The sequence below is a fragment of the Pseudophryne corroboree genome, chromosome 8 (assembly GCF_028390025.1).
Source record: "Pseudophryne corroboree isolate aPseCor3 chromosome 8, aPseCor3.hap2, whole genome shotgun sequence".
Classification (NCBI taxonomy): domain Eukaryota; kingdom Metazoa; phylum Chordata; class Amphibia; order Anura; family Myobatrachidae; genus Pseudophryne; species Pseudophryne corroboree.
This window is the reverse complement of record NC_086451.1, coordinates 458164712-458179690: the sequence shown is the minus strand read 5'-3', so window position 1 is coordinate 458179690 and position 14979 is coordinate 458164712. Positions and strand designations below refer to the sequence as shown.

The window sequence follows — 14979 nt, the reverse complement described above, 5'->3', positions numbered from 1 at the left end:
CGTGCCTGCTGAGAAAGTCTGCTTCCCAGTTGTCCACTCCGGGAATGAACACTGCTGACAGTGCTAATACATGATTTTCCGCCCTTCGGAAAATCCTTGTGGCTTCTGCCATCACCATCCTGCTTCTTGTGCCGCCCTGCTGGTTTACATGGGCGACCGCCGTGATGTTGTCTGACTGGATCAGCACCGGCTGGTGTTGAAGCAGGGGTCTAGCCTGACTTAGGGCATTGTGAATGGCCCTTAGTCCCAGAATATTTATGTGTAGGGAAGTCTCCTGACTTGACCATAGTCCTTGGAAGTTTCTTCCCTGTGTGACTGCCCCCCCAGCCTTGAAGGCTGGCATCTGTGGTCACCAGGACCCAGTCCTGTATGCCGAATCTGCGGCCCTCTAGAAGATGAGCACTCTGCAGCCACCACAACAGCGACACCCTGGCCCATGGAGACAGGGTTATCAGCCGATGCATCTGAAGATGCGACCCGGACCACTTGTCCAACAGATCCCACTGGAAGATCTTTGCATGGAACCTACCCAATGGAATTTCTTCGTAAGAAGTTACCATCTTTCCCAGGACTCACGTGCATTGATGCACCGACACCTGTATTTGTATTAGGAGGTCTCTGACTAGAGATGACAACTCCTTGGCCTTCTCCTCCGGGAGAAACCCTTTTTCCTGTTCTGTGTCCAGAACCATACCCAGGAACAGTAGACGCGTCGTAAGAACCAGCTGCGACTTTGGACTATTCAGAATCCAGCCGTGCTGTTGTAGCACTTACCGAGATAGTGCTACTCCGACGAACAACTGCTCCCTGGACCTCGCCTTTATAAGGAGATCGTCCAAGTACGGGATAAGTATAACTCCCTTTTTTTGAAGGAGTAACATCATTTCGGCCATTACCTTGGTAAATCCCCTCGGTGCCGGGGACAGACCAACGGCAACGTCTGGAATTGGTAATGACAGTCCTGTACCACAATTTTGAGGTACTCCTGGTGAGGAGGGTAAATGGGGACATGCAGGTAAGCATCCTTGATGTCCCGTGATACCATGTAATCCCCTTCGTCCAGGCTTGCAATAACCGCCCTGAGCGATTCCATTTTGAACTTGAACCTTCGTATATAAGTGTTCAAGGATTTCAATTTTAGAATGGGTCTCACCGAACCGTCTGGTTTCGGTACCACAACATTGTGGAATAGTAACCCCGGCCTTGTTGAAGGAGGGGTACCGTGATTATCACCTGCTGGAAGTACAACTTGTGAATTGCCGCCAGTACTACCTCTCCACGAGGGCAGCAAGCAAGGCTGATTTGAGGTAACGGCGAGGGGGAGTCGCCCCGAAACTCCAGCTTGTATCCCTGTGATACTACTTGCAGAACCCAGGGATCCACCTGTGAGCGAGCCCACTGGTCGCTGAAGTTCCCGAGACGCACCCCCACCGCACCTGGCTCCACCTGTGGAGCCCCAGCGTCATGCGGTGGACTCAGAGGAAGCGGGGGAAGATTTTTGATCCTGGGAACTGGCTGTCTGGTGCAGCTTTTTCCCTCTTCCCTTGTCTCTGTGCAGAAAGGAAGCGCCTTTAACCCGCTTGCTGTTCTGAAGCCGAAAGGACTGTACCTTAAAATACGGTGCTTTCTTAGGCTGTGAGGAAAACTTGAGGTAAATTTTTTCCTTCCCAGCTGTTGCTGTGGATACGAGGTCCCAGAGACCATCCCCAAACAATACCTCACCCTTATAAGGCAGAATCTTCATGTGCCTTCTAAGGTCAGCATCGCCTGTCCACTGCCGGGTCCCTCCTGGCAGAATGGACATTGCAATAATTCTGGATGCCAGACGGCAAATATCCCTCTGTGCATCCCTCATATATAAGACGACATCTTTAATATGCTCTATGGTTAGCAAATAGTATCCCTGTCCTGACAGGGTAATAGACCACGCTGCAGCAGCACTATCCATGCTGAGGCAATTGTAGGTCTCAGTATAGTACCTGAGTGTGTATATACAGACTTCAGGATAGCCTCCTGCTTTTTATCAGCAGGTTCCTTCAAAGTGGCCGTATTCTAAGACGGCAGTGCCACCTTTTTTGACAAACGTGTGAGCGTCTTATCCACCCTAGGGGATATCTCCCAACGTGACCTATCCTCTGGCGGGAAAAGGTATGCCATCAGTAACTTTTTAGAAATTACCAGTTTCTTATCGGGGGAACCCATCTTCACACACTTCATTCACTCATCTGATGGGGGAACAAAACACTGTCTGCTTTTTCTCCCCAAACATAAAACCCCTTTTTTGTGGTACCTGGGTTAATGTCAGAAATGTGTAACACATTTTTCATTGCCAAGATCATGCAACGGATGTTCCTAGTGGATTGTGTATATGTCTCAACCTCGTCGTCGACACTGGAGTCAGACTCCGTGTCGACATCTGTGTCTGCCATCTGAGGTAGCGGGCGTTTTTGAGCCCCTGATGGCCTTTGAGACGCCTGGGCAGGCGCGGGCTGAGAAGCCGGCTGTCCCACAGCTGTTACGTCATCCAGCCTTTTATGTAAGGAGTTGACACTGTCGGTTAATACCTTCCACCTATCCATCCACTCTGGTGTCGGCCCCACAGGGGGTGACATCACATTTATCGACATCTGCTCCGCCTCCACATAAGCATCCTCATCAACCATGTCGATACAGCCGTACCGACACACCGCACACACACAGGGAATGCTCTGACTGAGGACAGGACCCCACAAAGTCCTTTGGGGAGACAGAGAGAGAGTATGCCAGCACACACCAGAGCGCTATATAATGCAGGGATTTACACTACCCAGTGATTTTTCCCTTATAGCTGCTATAATACACCGATTTGCGCCTAAATTTAGTGCCCCCCCTCTCTTTTTAACTCTTTGAGCTTAACAACTACAGGGGAGAGCCTGGGGAGCTGTCTTCCAGCTGCACTGTGAAGAGAAAATGGCGCCAGTGTGCTGAGGGAGATAGCCCCGCCCCTTTTTCGGCGGACTTTCTCACGGTTTTTATGGATCTCTGGCAGGGGTATTTTTCACATATATAGCCTCTAGGACTATATATTGTGATTAATTTGCCAGCCAAGGTGTTAATATTGCTGCTCAGGGCGCCCCCCCCAGCGCCCTGCACCCATCAGTGACCGGAGTGTCAGGTGTGCATGAGGAGCAATGGCGCACAGCTGCAGTGCTGTGCGCTACCTTGTTGAAGACCGAAGTCTTCTGCCGCCGATTTTCAGGACCATCTTCGTGCTTCTGGCTCTGTAAGGGGGACGGCGGCGCGGCTCCGGGACCGAACGATCGAGGTCGGGTCCTGTGTTCGATCCCTCTGGAGCTAATGGTGTCCAGTAGCCTAAGAAGCCCAAACTATCTCCAGTCAGGTAGGTTCGCTTCTTCTCCCCTTAGTCCCTCGCTGCAGTGAGTCTGTTGCCAGCAGATCTCACTGAAAATAAAAAACCTAAAATATACTTTCTTTTCTAGGAGCTCAGGAGAGCCCCTAGTGTGCATCCAGCTCAGCCGGGCACAAGATTCTAACTGAGGTCTGGAGGAGGGTCATAGTGGGAGGAGCCAGTGCACACCAGTTAGTCCTAAAGCTTTCCTTAGTTGTGCCCAGTCTCCTGCGGAGCCGCTATTTCCCATGGTCCTTACGGAGTTCCCAGCATCCACTAGGACGTCAGAGAAAAAGGCACGCACACTGCAAGATGCGCGCAACGCTACGCATGAGCCAATGTACGCACTTGTTTCCTTGCTCGTAGTGCAAAAGCACAAAGGGCTAAGGGGCTAATTCAGACCTGATCGCTAGGTTGCGTTTTCGCACAGCGGGCGATCAGAGGCAAACTGCGCATACGTATGCACCGCAATGCGCAGGCGCGACGGACGGCTGCAAAGCGGATCGCCGGTCAGCGACGGGTTTGTGCGAAGGATCCGTTCGCACGGGCGATCGCAAGAAGATTGACAGGAAGAAGCCATTTGTGGGTGGCAACTGACTGTTTGCAGGGAGTGTTTGGAAAAACGCAGGCAGAACAAAGCGTTTGCAGGGCGGGTGTTTGACGTCAATTCCGGTCCCGGACAGGCTGATGTGATCACAGCGGCTGAGTAAGTCCTGGGCTGCACAAAATCTGTTTGTGCAGCTCTGCTACACATGCGTTGGCACACTTGCGCAGCGAAAACACACACCCCCTGTAGGCGGCGACTATCTGATCGCAGAAGTGCAAAAATCGCTGCCCAGCGATCAGGTCTGAATTACCCCCTAATTCACGTTCAACTCCGCATCCCACGATCTTTATGCGTGGTTATTACCAGGCAATGCGGAGGGAGATGTGCAGACACAAGAAAACACAGCGTTTATGCAGAGCAGGCAGCAGCCAATAACAACTTACTCTGGTATTTCCTGGTTCAGACACCGAACTGTAGCAGATGGCAGCCCGAACTGCAGCTCCCAGGCCTCTGCACCGACACACACACAGCTAATGACTGCAATGGGGCGGTGAAAGGGTTACTGGGAGCGCAATAATCAGATACCTCCTCAGATCGCCGAGATTATCTGCTGTCAGGAAAATCCCACACACGGCTCCTACCCAGTCACCAGAGGGAGACCCGCTCCAGCACAATGCATTACCTGCTATTCAGGCGTTATAGCCGTATCTGTAACAGACAGGCAAGCGCTTACTCCCAGGGATAACTGCATGGCGTTAGGCTCTCTTATATTTGCCTGGATAATAAATACAAGCTATTGGGGATTTGCACTAATGCAACAATTTTTAGGAGTGTCCTTATAGTCAGGTCCAGTTATACTATAGACCTTACACTGGGTGACGGTCAGAAGCCCTTATAGAGGCAGCCAGCCCAGAGCCACATCCGCTATACAGAATATGCTATAAACCAGGCTTTCCAATGCATCACACCCTAACTTCTCCGTCACTACATTCCTGTCTGTCCCTTATATGGGTGTATCTAGCGGTAGTTGTGGGACTACAAGTACCAGCATTCCACGCCTGCTCTCCCAAGTTGTACTCCAAGGACAGGTGCCCTCTAATATACAGAAGGAGCGCTGCTCCAGGATCTCATGAACCCATTCCGCCTCACGGGTCTGACCTATAGGTTAGGCTTTGTGCTCACAAACCCTGGCAGTGGGTGGGTTAATCTCAAGGCCATTGAAAGCCGAGCATTAGCTGCAAACACGGAGGAGAGCACACGCAGGGAGATTGGACGGGGACTGGGTGTGTTGAAAGCGTAATCTTAAAATGCTCTGTGCAAAAGTGGTGATCACGGGAACAGGGTTTATTCCTGGAGGATTTGTGCTGGCGTCACCCTGAGGCATTGCTGGGCCCTTTGCACAGACCACATTGCAGGGAGAAGGGAAGTACGGACCCTCCTTTGTGACCCGCACTGCCCCCTCCCTGCAATGTGACATGACAATCCCTCTTCCTATTTGACAATCTGCTGCGTGCAAGCACAGGCAGGGCACGGACTGAAGCTCGCCCTGCATTTGTCATATAGCTACTTAGCAGAGATGTTCCAAAACAAGGGCAGCCACAGCGAAACTCCCCAGCAACGCCGTGCACTGGCCGGCGCTCAGTAATAAGATCACACAACGGCTGCCAGACACCGGTAACACTGCTGCCCGCGTCCTTCCCCCATAGCTGCACTCCGCTGGCCTGCGTACGCCTCACAACTCTTACTTCCATCAGAAAGGACGGCCCAGCCACAGAGGAAACCGGGCAGGGTCCACAATTTACATAAAATGCTCTAAAAGAAAAGAAAAACGTTAAAAGGGCCGATGTACGTTGGCCGTATTACATTGCGTGCACGGACCTAAATGTGTGTACTTGCCCCACGAGCAGCTGCACGCTTCATAGCCGTCTTCATTATCAAAAGATATTCCGCGCACGCACAAGTCAGCATAGCCGCATGTCGCCAATGAGCCCTCTCTGAACGTTGCCTATGCGCAAACACCTCTTATCCATATAATTACGGCCATTTCAGCTGCAACCGGCGCTGCCTACGCCTCCGCATCGTTAGCGATTGCATACCTCTGGCTCCGTAGCTTGTGCCGCGCGATAATATGCAAGATGTATCTGTTCAACTCGTTTCCTCATAAAGAGGCCCCGCAGAGCTGGCGGCCCCTAGACTAGGGCAAGGTTGGCCTGCTGTTACACCACATCTCTCAGAGTGTTCTGTCAGGGCAAACGACAGGTGTTGTAGTGTAACATGAAACAGAGATGGATAGGCGTGCTTACCTATGTCACCGAACCTCTTCTTAATACCATTTCATTCTCCTCAAATTGATGTCATAGCTGCCTACACTATATATGGCAGCGGTGTACGGAGGGTGGGGGGCGTTGTGTATGAGGTCACTGTTTATAGAATCACAGTATGTCCTTACCAACTTTGCAGGTCTATGGGTCTAATTCAGACCTGATCGCTAGCAGGTGATTTTTGCAGCCTTGCGATCAGATAGTCGCCGCCTACGGAGGGAGTGTATTTTCGCTGTGCAAGTGTGCGATCGCATGTGTAGTAGAGCGGTACAAACTGATTTTGTGCAGTCGTTGCGCAGCCCAGGACTTACTCAGCCGCTGCGATCACTTCAGCCTGTCCGGGGCCTAAATTGACGTCAGACACCCGCCCTGCAAACGCTCGGACACGCCTGCGTTTTTCCAGACACTCCCAGAAAACGGTCAGTTGCCACCCACAAACGCCCTCTTCCTGGCAGTCACCTTGCGATCGCCCGTGCGATCGCTTTTTTCGCACCATCCCGTCGCTATGCACTGATCCCTGTTGCTGCGGTCCGTCACGCATTGCGGTGCATACGCTTGCGCAGTTCGGATTTGATCGTAGGCTGTGAGAAAACGCAGCCTAGCGATCAGGTCTGAATTACCCCCTAGGAGCGGCCTAAATCCTAGAGGTCTCTCAATCACCCACTAATCTCCATTACGGGACAACTAGCTGCCCAACAAGAGAGTCATTCCAGTAATGTATAGATCAAGAGAGTCATTGCATGGCTCAGTACATTATATATGTATATAAGGTATTACCACAGTACAACACATAACACGGCGGTAACAGGTGAGCGGAAAACCAGAGCAGGCCAGAATATTTAAGGCCTGGATCAGAGATAGACGCTGCTGCTGCATCCGTTCTTGCGTTTGTTGCCGGAGATGTGGCTGTGATAGGACTGGGATGCCCACTTTCAATGTCTCCGCACGCCGTTAATACTGCAGGCGATTCCTTAGACGCCATCGACGCAGGTGCAGTTTGTACATCTGACTATGGCCACCTATGACTGCGGCTGTGCATCTGTGGAACGCAGCCGCTTTCACCGACACGTCTGCGACACTCCCATGTGACTGTTTGTGCGTTCACATCTAGCCGCCTCCCAGTCACCGCCCGGGGAAGCTCTTCCCTTTTCCGCCCCATGTCTGGTACGGTCCGTCCCGACGGCGGCAGCATCCCGCTGCTGGGGTTTTCAGAACTTGTCGTGCAGGCACAGTTGCAAAACATCGCTCCATGACATGACCGTCAGCATTGCGTGCGACTCCGAACCGCGCTCTAAGGGCAGGATGTAATGACGACAGAGATTGGCGGCCGTGCGGGATGTCAGCCAAACTCTTGACTTTTTATTTTAAAGGGGCAATCGTGAACAAGGCATGGTTTAGCTTTGTACATAACTGTCCCTTTAAAAAAAAAAAGTTAAAAAGTTCCACCGGCATTCTGCACGGCCGCTGAACCCGGACTTCATTATATCCCGGCCCAAGTGTTCACATCTAGTAATATTTTAAGCACTCCTGCCCCGCTATTCAGCAAACCAAAGGGTCACACTGGGCACCCCAGAGGGGGGCTATTTATCAAAGTAAATCTGTCCTTAAAACATGTGGAAACGGGCGTGCAATTGCTGGCCTGGTCCGAACCCAAAAGTGAATTACTTTTTACTTGTTGGATGGTCTATTATTGAAGCCCGTGACCAATCCTAGACTGTCATCTAAAACATTCCAAACCGCCACGATGTGCAGCTGAATGTAAAATTTTGGGGCTACGCTGTTAATTAGGGGGGTCATTCTGACCCGATCGCTCGCGGCAGTTTGTCGCAGTGCAGCGATCGGGTCGGAACTTGTTGGATGGTCTATTATTGAAGCCCGTGACCAGTCCTAGACTGTCATCTAATACATTCCAAACCGCCACGATGTGCAGCCGAATGTAAAATTTTGGGGCTACGCTGTTAATTAGGGGGGTCATTCTGACCCGATCGCTCGCGGCAGTTTGTCGCAGCGCAGCGATCGGGTCGGAACTGCGCATGCGCCGGCACCGCAGTGCGCCGGCGCATGGCAGCCGGCGTTGCCTAGCGATCGCCTCTGAGGCAGAGGCGGCCGCTGGGCGGGAGGGGGCTGGACGGTGGCATTAAGCCACCGTTTAGGGGGAGCAGTCCGGCCGACGCAGGCGTGGCCGGACCGTTGGGGGGGGGGGGGGCGGGCCGCGGCGGCTGCGTGACGTCACACGCAGCCGCTGAGGGCCGGGGAGCGACGAGCAGCTCCCGGCCAGCACGCTAAAGCTGCGCTGGCCGGGAGCTACTCTTGAAGTGCAAAGGCATCACCGCTGTGCGATGCCTTTGCACTTCTTCGGGGGGGGCAGCGGCACTGACATGCGGGGCGTACTAGCCCTGTGCTGGGCGTCCCCCCGCATGTCAGTGTGAATGATCGTAGCGGTGCTAAATTTAGCACAGCTACGATCAACTCGGAATGACCCCCTAGGTCCCAAAGTGTGTGTTCAGGACTAGTTATATTTCCTACAGAATTTTGCACCACGTTATTGCCTTACAGGTAATCAGCCATCCAATGTTGCACGGAATGGACATTAAAGTGACCAAAAAAAGATGATGGTCATATAACCCTGCTGCACTTATCAGAGCAATACCCAGTAAAGGCCTGCTCGGGAACTCATCCAATGATCAGCCAGCTGGACTCATCCAGTAATCAAAGCCCATGTTGTACGTATGCATTGTGCAGAGCAAATTCGGTGCATTACGTGAAGCGGGAACCCTTCTAGCTGACTGCTTTTCTAAGGGCTTCGGCAAACACAAGACACTGAGAATCTATGAGACCTGGATTCATTACTGTCGCACATCCAGATTACAGCGCTCAGTCCTGGCAGGAGGAGAGGCCCACTGCAGCCTGTGGCCCAGTAATCACGATGCCATCACCATCAGTCGGAACATTATCGGGCGAGTTGCTAAAGGCGATTGAAGGATGGCCACTACGTACCTCTGTGCGCAATGATCTCTCTGCGCTGTGGGTGATAACAGAGAACACGTGGCTGCATTCAGCTGCGTTACAGCTTCTGTAAAGAGTGAGGAGATAGGAGACGATTAATACGGTCTGAGGTGCAGTATAACAGCCTTTCACATCGTAAACATGGCTGACAGAAAAAAGATGGAGACATTACTGATTGCTGAGACTTCAAGCCGATTCTACAGCAGCGAGCTTGTGACAACTCGGAGACGCACAGAGGGCCCGATTCTGGTGCTAAACAGGACCAAGGGGGCTACTTGTTTCCTGACGGCATAATTCTGCCGCAGTATGCCTTTACTGCAATGTAGTGAGCGGAAAGAAGTGGCGCCAAGGCCGCGTGCGACAGGCTGAGCAGGCAAGTCCAGTGGTGGAGTTCTCCACTGTGCCGCCCGAAGCCTGCTGCTGCCAGCGACGGGCTGCTGACTAATGCCCGTGAGCGACAGCCGTCTGCCCACGTGCATCGGAGGTCATTCAGGTGCGGACGCAAGCAGCTATTGTACACATATCCATCAATGTTTTCGCACAGCGCATGCGTATGAGCCACAGTGTGCACGCAAGCCGGCTGGTTCGGGAGTGCGGTCGCAGCAAGACTTTAGTCGTAAAGTGTGTGACAGGAAGTCAGCATTTGGGGGGTGGTAACGGGGAGTGGTCATGGTGGCGTTTTCTGGGCATGCATATATTAGCAGCTGTGAGCAAATTGGAGAGGCCTGTGCGTCCCGGGAGTTCAGCTCAGCCTGCGCGTCTATAGAGGTACTCTGCTCTGCCTGGCGACCCTGATGTGCGACGATGTAAGCGATGTTTCTGCAATCATGGGGCCCCGTACGTAGAAGACGCAATCGCAGCGAGCGTTCTTTTGCACGGGTTAGCTTCTGGCCGTATTAGCATATAATCGCAACCACATACGGCAAACTATTGCAACAGGACTAGGAAGAACAGCCGCACCTGAATGAATGCTTCCACCCGGCGGGGACTCAGCAGACACTGAAATGGCTTTGCTGCGTCCCCATTTGGCGTCAATGAGCAGCGCACCGCAAACGCCATTTATAGATGGCGTAAGCAGTACAGTTACAAACAGCGGAGCTTACCGCTGTGTGCTAAACACGGAACGTAGGACATGACCCTAACAAGCGCTAAAGGGGGTACAGCTTGTTTCTTAAGGGTGTGCAGCCCTTCAGAGGGTCAGAGTGCAGCCTATGCGGGGGGGGGGGGGGAGGTTCAGGGGAAATTTAAGGAAAAATTACTTCAGGGTAGTGGATAAGTGGAATAGCCTCCCATCAGAGGTGGTAGAGGCTAAGACTGTAGAGCAATGTAAACATGCTTGGGATAGGTATATGAATATCCTTACAAAGAATTAAGGTTCAAAAAGGGTTGAGATTACCTAAAGGATAAAGAAGGAGCAGACTAGATGGGCCAAGTGGTTCTTATCTGCCGTCACATTCTCTGTTTCTATGTATGTGGACCCCAAAGCGGGTCACAGCTATGATACCTATTACTCTACATAGGGAATGCGGGGAACTGACCCCTAAAGGGAAAAATCCACATAACACAGTGACAGAGGGTGTGGGGATTACATACATATCTGCCCAGGTCATGACGCAAACCTGCCAAACTGACGCAGTATCCTAGCAAGCAGCGCATATATATATGTGTATACAGCACAGAGCAAGCAGTACATATATTGTGTGTGTATGTATGTATGTATGTATGTATATATATATATATATATATATATATATATATATGTGGCACAGAGCATGCAGCGCATATATACTGTATATACTGTATGTGTATGTACGGAGCATACCGGGGGTTATTATATGACATGCACGGCTACAGGCACCCCCGGGAGACGGTAATGAGGATGTGACCCCCCTTTCCTCCCCCGTCACCGTCATGCACGAACAGCCCGGCTACAGAGACACGGAGCAGCTGCGCTGGGGGGGAACTACAAGTCTCAGCATGCTCTCCCAGCCAGGGCCACCACCGCAGCGCGCTCCCCGCACTGACCTCCTGCGCTGGTCTCCGCATCATCCCGCTTCCCGGAACCCCCGGCGGCGCTCAGACACCTTTATTCCCCAGCAGCAGCAGCCGCCGCCCGCCCCCAGACCACACCCAGAGCCCGGGACCCGGGAGATCAGCCCCCAGCACAGCGGCGGCACCTCCCGCAGCCGGGGTACCCCGCTCCTGCCGTGTCCGGGTTCCCGTCCCCGCATATGTATTCCCCTGTCTGCCGGCATCCCCGGGGCTCCCTACTGTATATATATACCCCCCTGTATATATCTATATACACCACTGTATATATACTCCCCCCTGTGTGTATATCTATACCCCCTGTGCCTCCCTCCTGTATATATATATACCCCCTGTGCCTCACCCCCGTATATGTATATATATGTGCCTCCACCCTTGTATATATATATACCCCCCTGTGCCTCCCCATGTATATATATACCCCCTGTGCCTCCCTCCTGTATATATATACCCCCTGTGCCTCACCCCCGTATATGTGTGTATATATATGTGCCTCCCCCTTGTATATATATATATATATACCCCCTGTGCCTCCCCATGTATATATATATATATATATATACCCCCCCTGTATATATATACCCCTGTGCCTCCCCCTGTATACATATACCCCCGTTTATATATATATACACCCCCAGTGCCCCCCCTGTATATATATACCCCTTGCATATATATATATATATATATATATACCCCCCTGTGCCTCCCACCTGTATATATATACCCCCTGTATATATATACCCTCCTGTGCCTTCCCCCTGTATATATTTACCCCACTGTGCCTCCCCCCTATATATATATATATATATATATATATATACCCCTGTGCCTCCCCCTGTATGTATGTATGTATATATATATACCCCTGTGTGCCTCCCCCTGTATATATACATACCTCCTGTGCCTCCCCCCTGTATATATGTACCCCCTGTGCCTCCCCCTGTATATATATACCCCCAGTGCCTCCCCCCTGTATATATATACTCCCTGTGCCTCCTCCCCTGTATGTATATATATATATATATATATATATATATATATATATATACCCCCCTGTGCCTCCATGTCACTGGCAGCTGCCTCTACTCATACAGACTGTTCTTGTTATTTTTATTAATAATATGTGTACCTCAGGGGTGACTTGCTGTACCTGCCCCTCATACATTCCCCTGTCTGCAGGCATCCCCGGGGCTCCCTACTGTATATATATATATAGTCCACCTGCATATATCTACCACCCTGTGCCTCCCCCCTGTATATATATATACCCCCTGTACCTCCATGTCACTGGCAACTGCTTACTCATACTTACTGTTATTATTACTATGTGTACCTCAGGGGTGACCCCTCTCTGCTACCCTCACATACATCCCCCTGTCTGCTGGCATCCCCGGGCTCTCTACTGTATTATACCCCCTGTGCCTCCATGTCACTGGCAGCTGCCTCTACTCATACTGACTGGTGTTGTTACTATTACTATGTGTACCTCAGGGGTGACCCCTCTCTGCTACCCTCACATACATCCCCCTGTCTGCTGGCATCCCCGGGCTCTCTACTGTATTATACCCCCTGTGCCTCCATGTCACTGGCAGCTGCCTCTACTCATACTGACTGGTGTTGTTACTATTACTATGTGTACCTCAGGGGTGACCCCTCTCTGCTACCCTCACATACATCCCCCTGTCTGCTGGCATCCCCGGGCTCTCTACTGTATTATACCCCCTGTGCCTCCATGTCACTGGCAGCTGCCTCTACTCATACTGACTGGTGTTGTTACTATTACTATGTGTACCTCAGGGGTGACCCCTCTCTGCTACCCTCACATACATCCCCCTGTCTGCTGGCATCCCCGGGCTCTCTACTGTATTATACCCCTTGTGCCTCCATGTCACTGGCAGCTGCCTCTACTCATACTGACTGGTGTTGTTACTATTACTATGTGTACCTCAGGGGTGACCCCTCTCTGCTACCCTCACATACATCCCCCTGTCTGCTGGCATCCCCGGGCTCTCTACTGTATTATACCCCTTGTGCCTCCATGTCACTGGCAGCTGCCTCTACTCATACTGACTGGTGTTGTTACTATTACTATGTGTACCTCAGGGGTGACCCCTCTCTGCTACCCTCACATACATCCCCCTGTCTGCTGGCATCCCCGGGCTCTCTACTGTATTATACCCCTTGTGCCTCCATGTCACTGGCAGCTGCCTCTACTCATACTGACTGGTGTTGTTACTATTACTATGTGTACCTCAGGGGTGACCCCTCTCTGCTCACCCCACATACATTCCTCATGATGGCATGATCCCCAGAGCTCCCTGATATATTAAAGAACCCCTCCCCCCGTGACTCCCATGTCACTGGCAGCGTCCTGCTGAGGAGCCCATGCACATACAGTACCGCTATTATCATTATTATTAGGTGTACCTCATGGCTCCCCCCCCCCCCCCCCCCCTCCTTCATTCCTCTGTCTTCCCACATTTATTATACCACCCTCCTGTATATTATCTGTTACTGGCAGCTGCCTGCTGAGGTGCCCATACACGTACAGTATTATTATTATTAGGTGTACCTCTGATTTGGGTATTTTATTATTACTAGTATCTGTGCCCATCATTGCCTGGGTAGCTAGTCTCTCTCACCCGGCCTCCAGCGCCTCTGTATGGTCACAGTAGTGAGAGCGACTGTTCTGACCCAGCTCCCATGACCCACGACGGAGACAGAACACCAGATTATTACGGTATATTAACATTAATATAAAATGGCAGCATACTCCGCAGTGCAATGCAGTCGAGGCCTAACACAGGAATGGCACACAAGACTGGCAGACCTATTTATTATACTGAGATGACCCATTTCTCCAGAGATTATCAGCGGCGTTCCTCTTACAGCTATCACCAGGGCTGCCCATAATGGGTAATGGGGACACAGGTCAGAGGTGCCCGCTTAGCTCGAGACCCTTCTGTAGGAAGCATAACCCCTGCGGCTCGTACTGCACTGGGCCGCTGGCCAGAATGCTGCCATCACACAGTGGCAGGAGGTGGATTGGTGGTACCGGGATTGGCGGTTGCTTCTTGTGTGAGCCGCGGACTGGTATGGTAACGGTGATTGGAGCTCATCAGTGTCTACGGTAAGGATATAACTACTGTAAAGCTGTTACTAGGGGTGCATGGGGTAATTAAATTGCCCTCTTATTATACAGGCCTGCACCGTTGGAGCAGTGGCGCCACCTGGCACCGTTTTTCAAAAGGCGTGACGAGTCCGGAGTCTGAGTCATCGGAAGAATTCCTGGATCCCGGTGTCCCGATCCTACAGACAGCTTGAGTGAGCTGGTCGGTGCCTGTAACTATTGCAAATCGCAACCAGTGGTCACGTTGGTGATCTGAGGCTGTGTCCGCAAACGCAGCACTCGGATCCTTGGCAACGCTAACAGGAGGCGTCAAATCTCCTACAGACGCCCGCTGCTGCATTAGAATTTGAATTAGACGAAATAGCACAACTGCAATTCCGGTGGAATTTAGCGTCAGTCCTTGCGGAAAAAATATTTTTGTTCCACCCTGTAATTCATACCTTACCCCAGAATTGTCTGTTGTTTTCTCTGTGCCAAATGTAGATCACAAATCCTGTGAAACGCAAGTGCAGTACGGAATGGCGGAGCAATGGCGGAA

The 14979-nt window shown here is 51.6% G+C and overlaps 1 protein-coding gene across 2 annotated transcripts in view; it reads right to left on the bottom strand.

Moving 5' to 3' along the window:
* Positions 1 to 11375, bottom strand: part of BCORL1 (BCL6 corepressor like 1) — a 131993-nt gene extending 120618 nt beyond the window's left edge. For both annotated transcript variants that reach the window (XM_063938354.1, XM_063938353.1), the window contains exons 1-2: positions 11288 to 11375; positions 9254 to 9329 (exon numbers count right to left, since the gene is read on the bottom strand). The gene's annotated coding sequence lies outside the window, so the exon portion shown is untranslated. The remainder of the gene's footprint in view (positions 1 to 9253; positions 9330 to 11287) is intronic.
* Positions 11376 to 14979: the final 3604 nt, after the last annotated feature.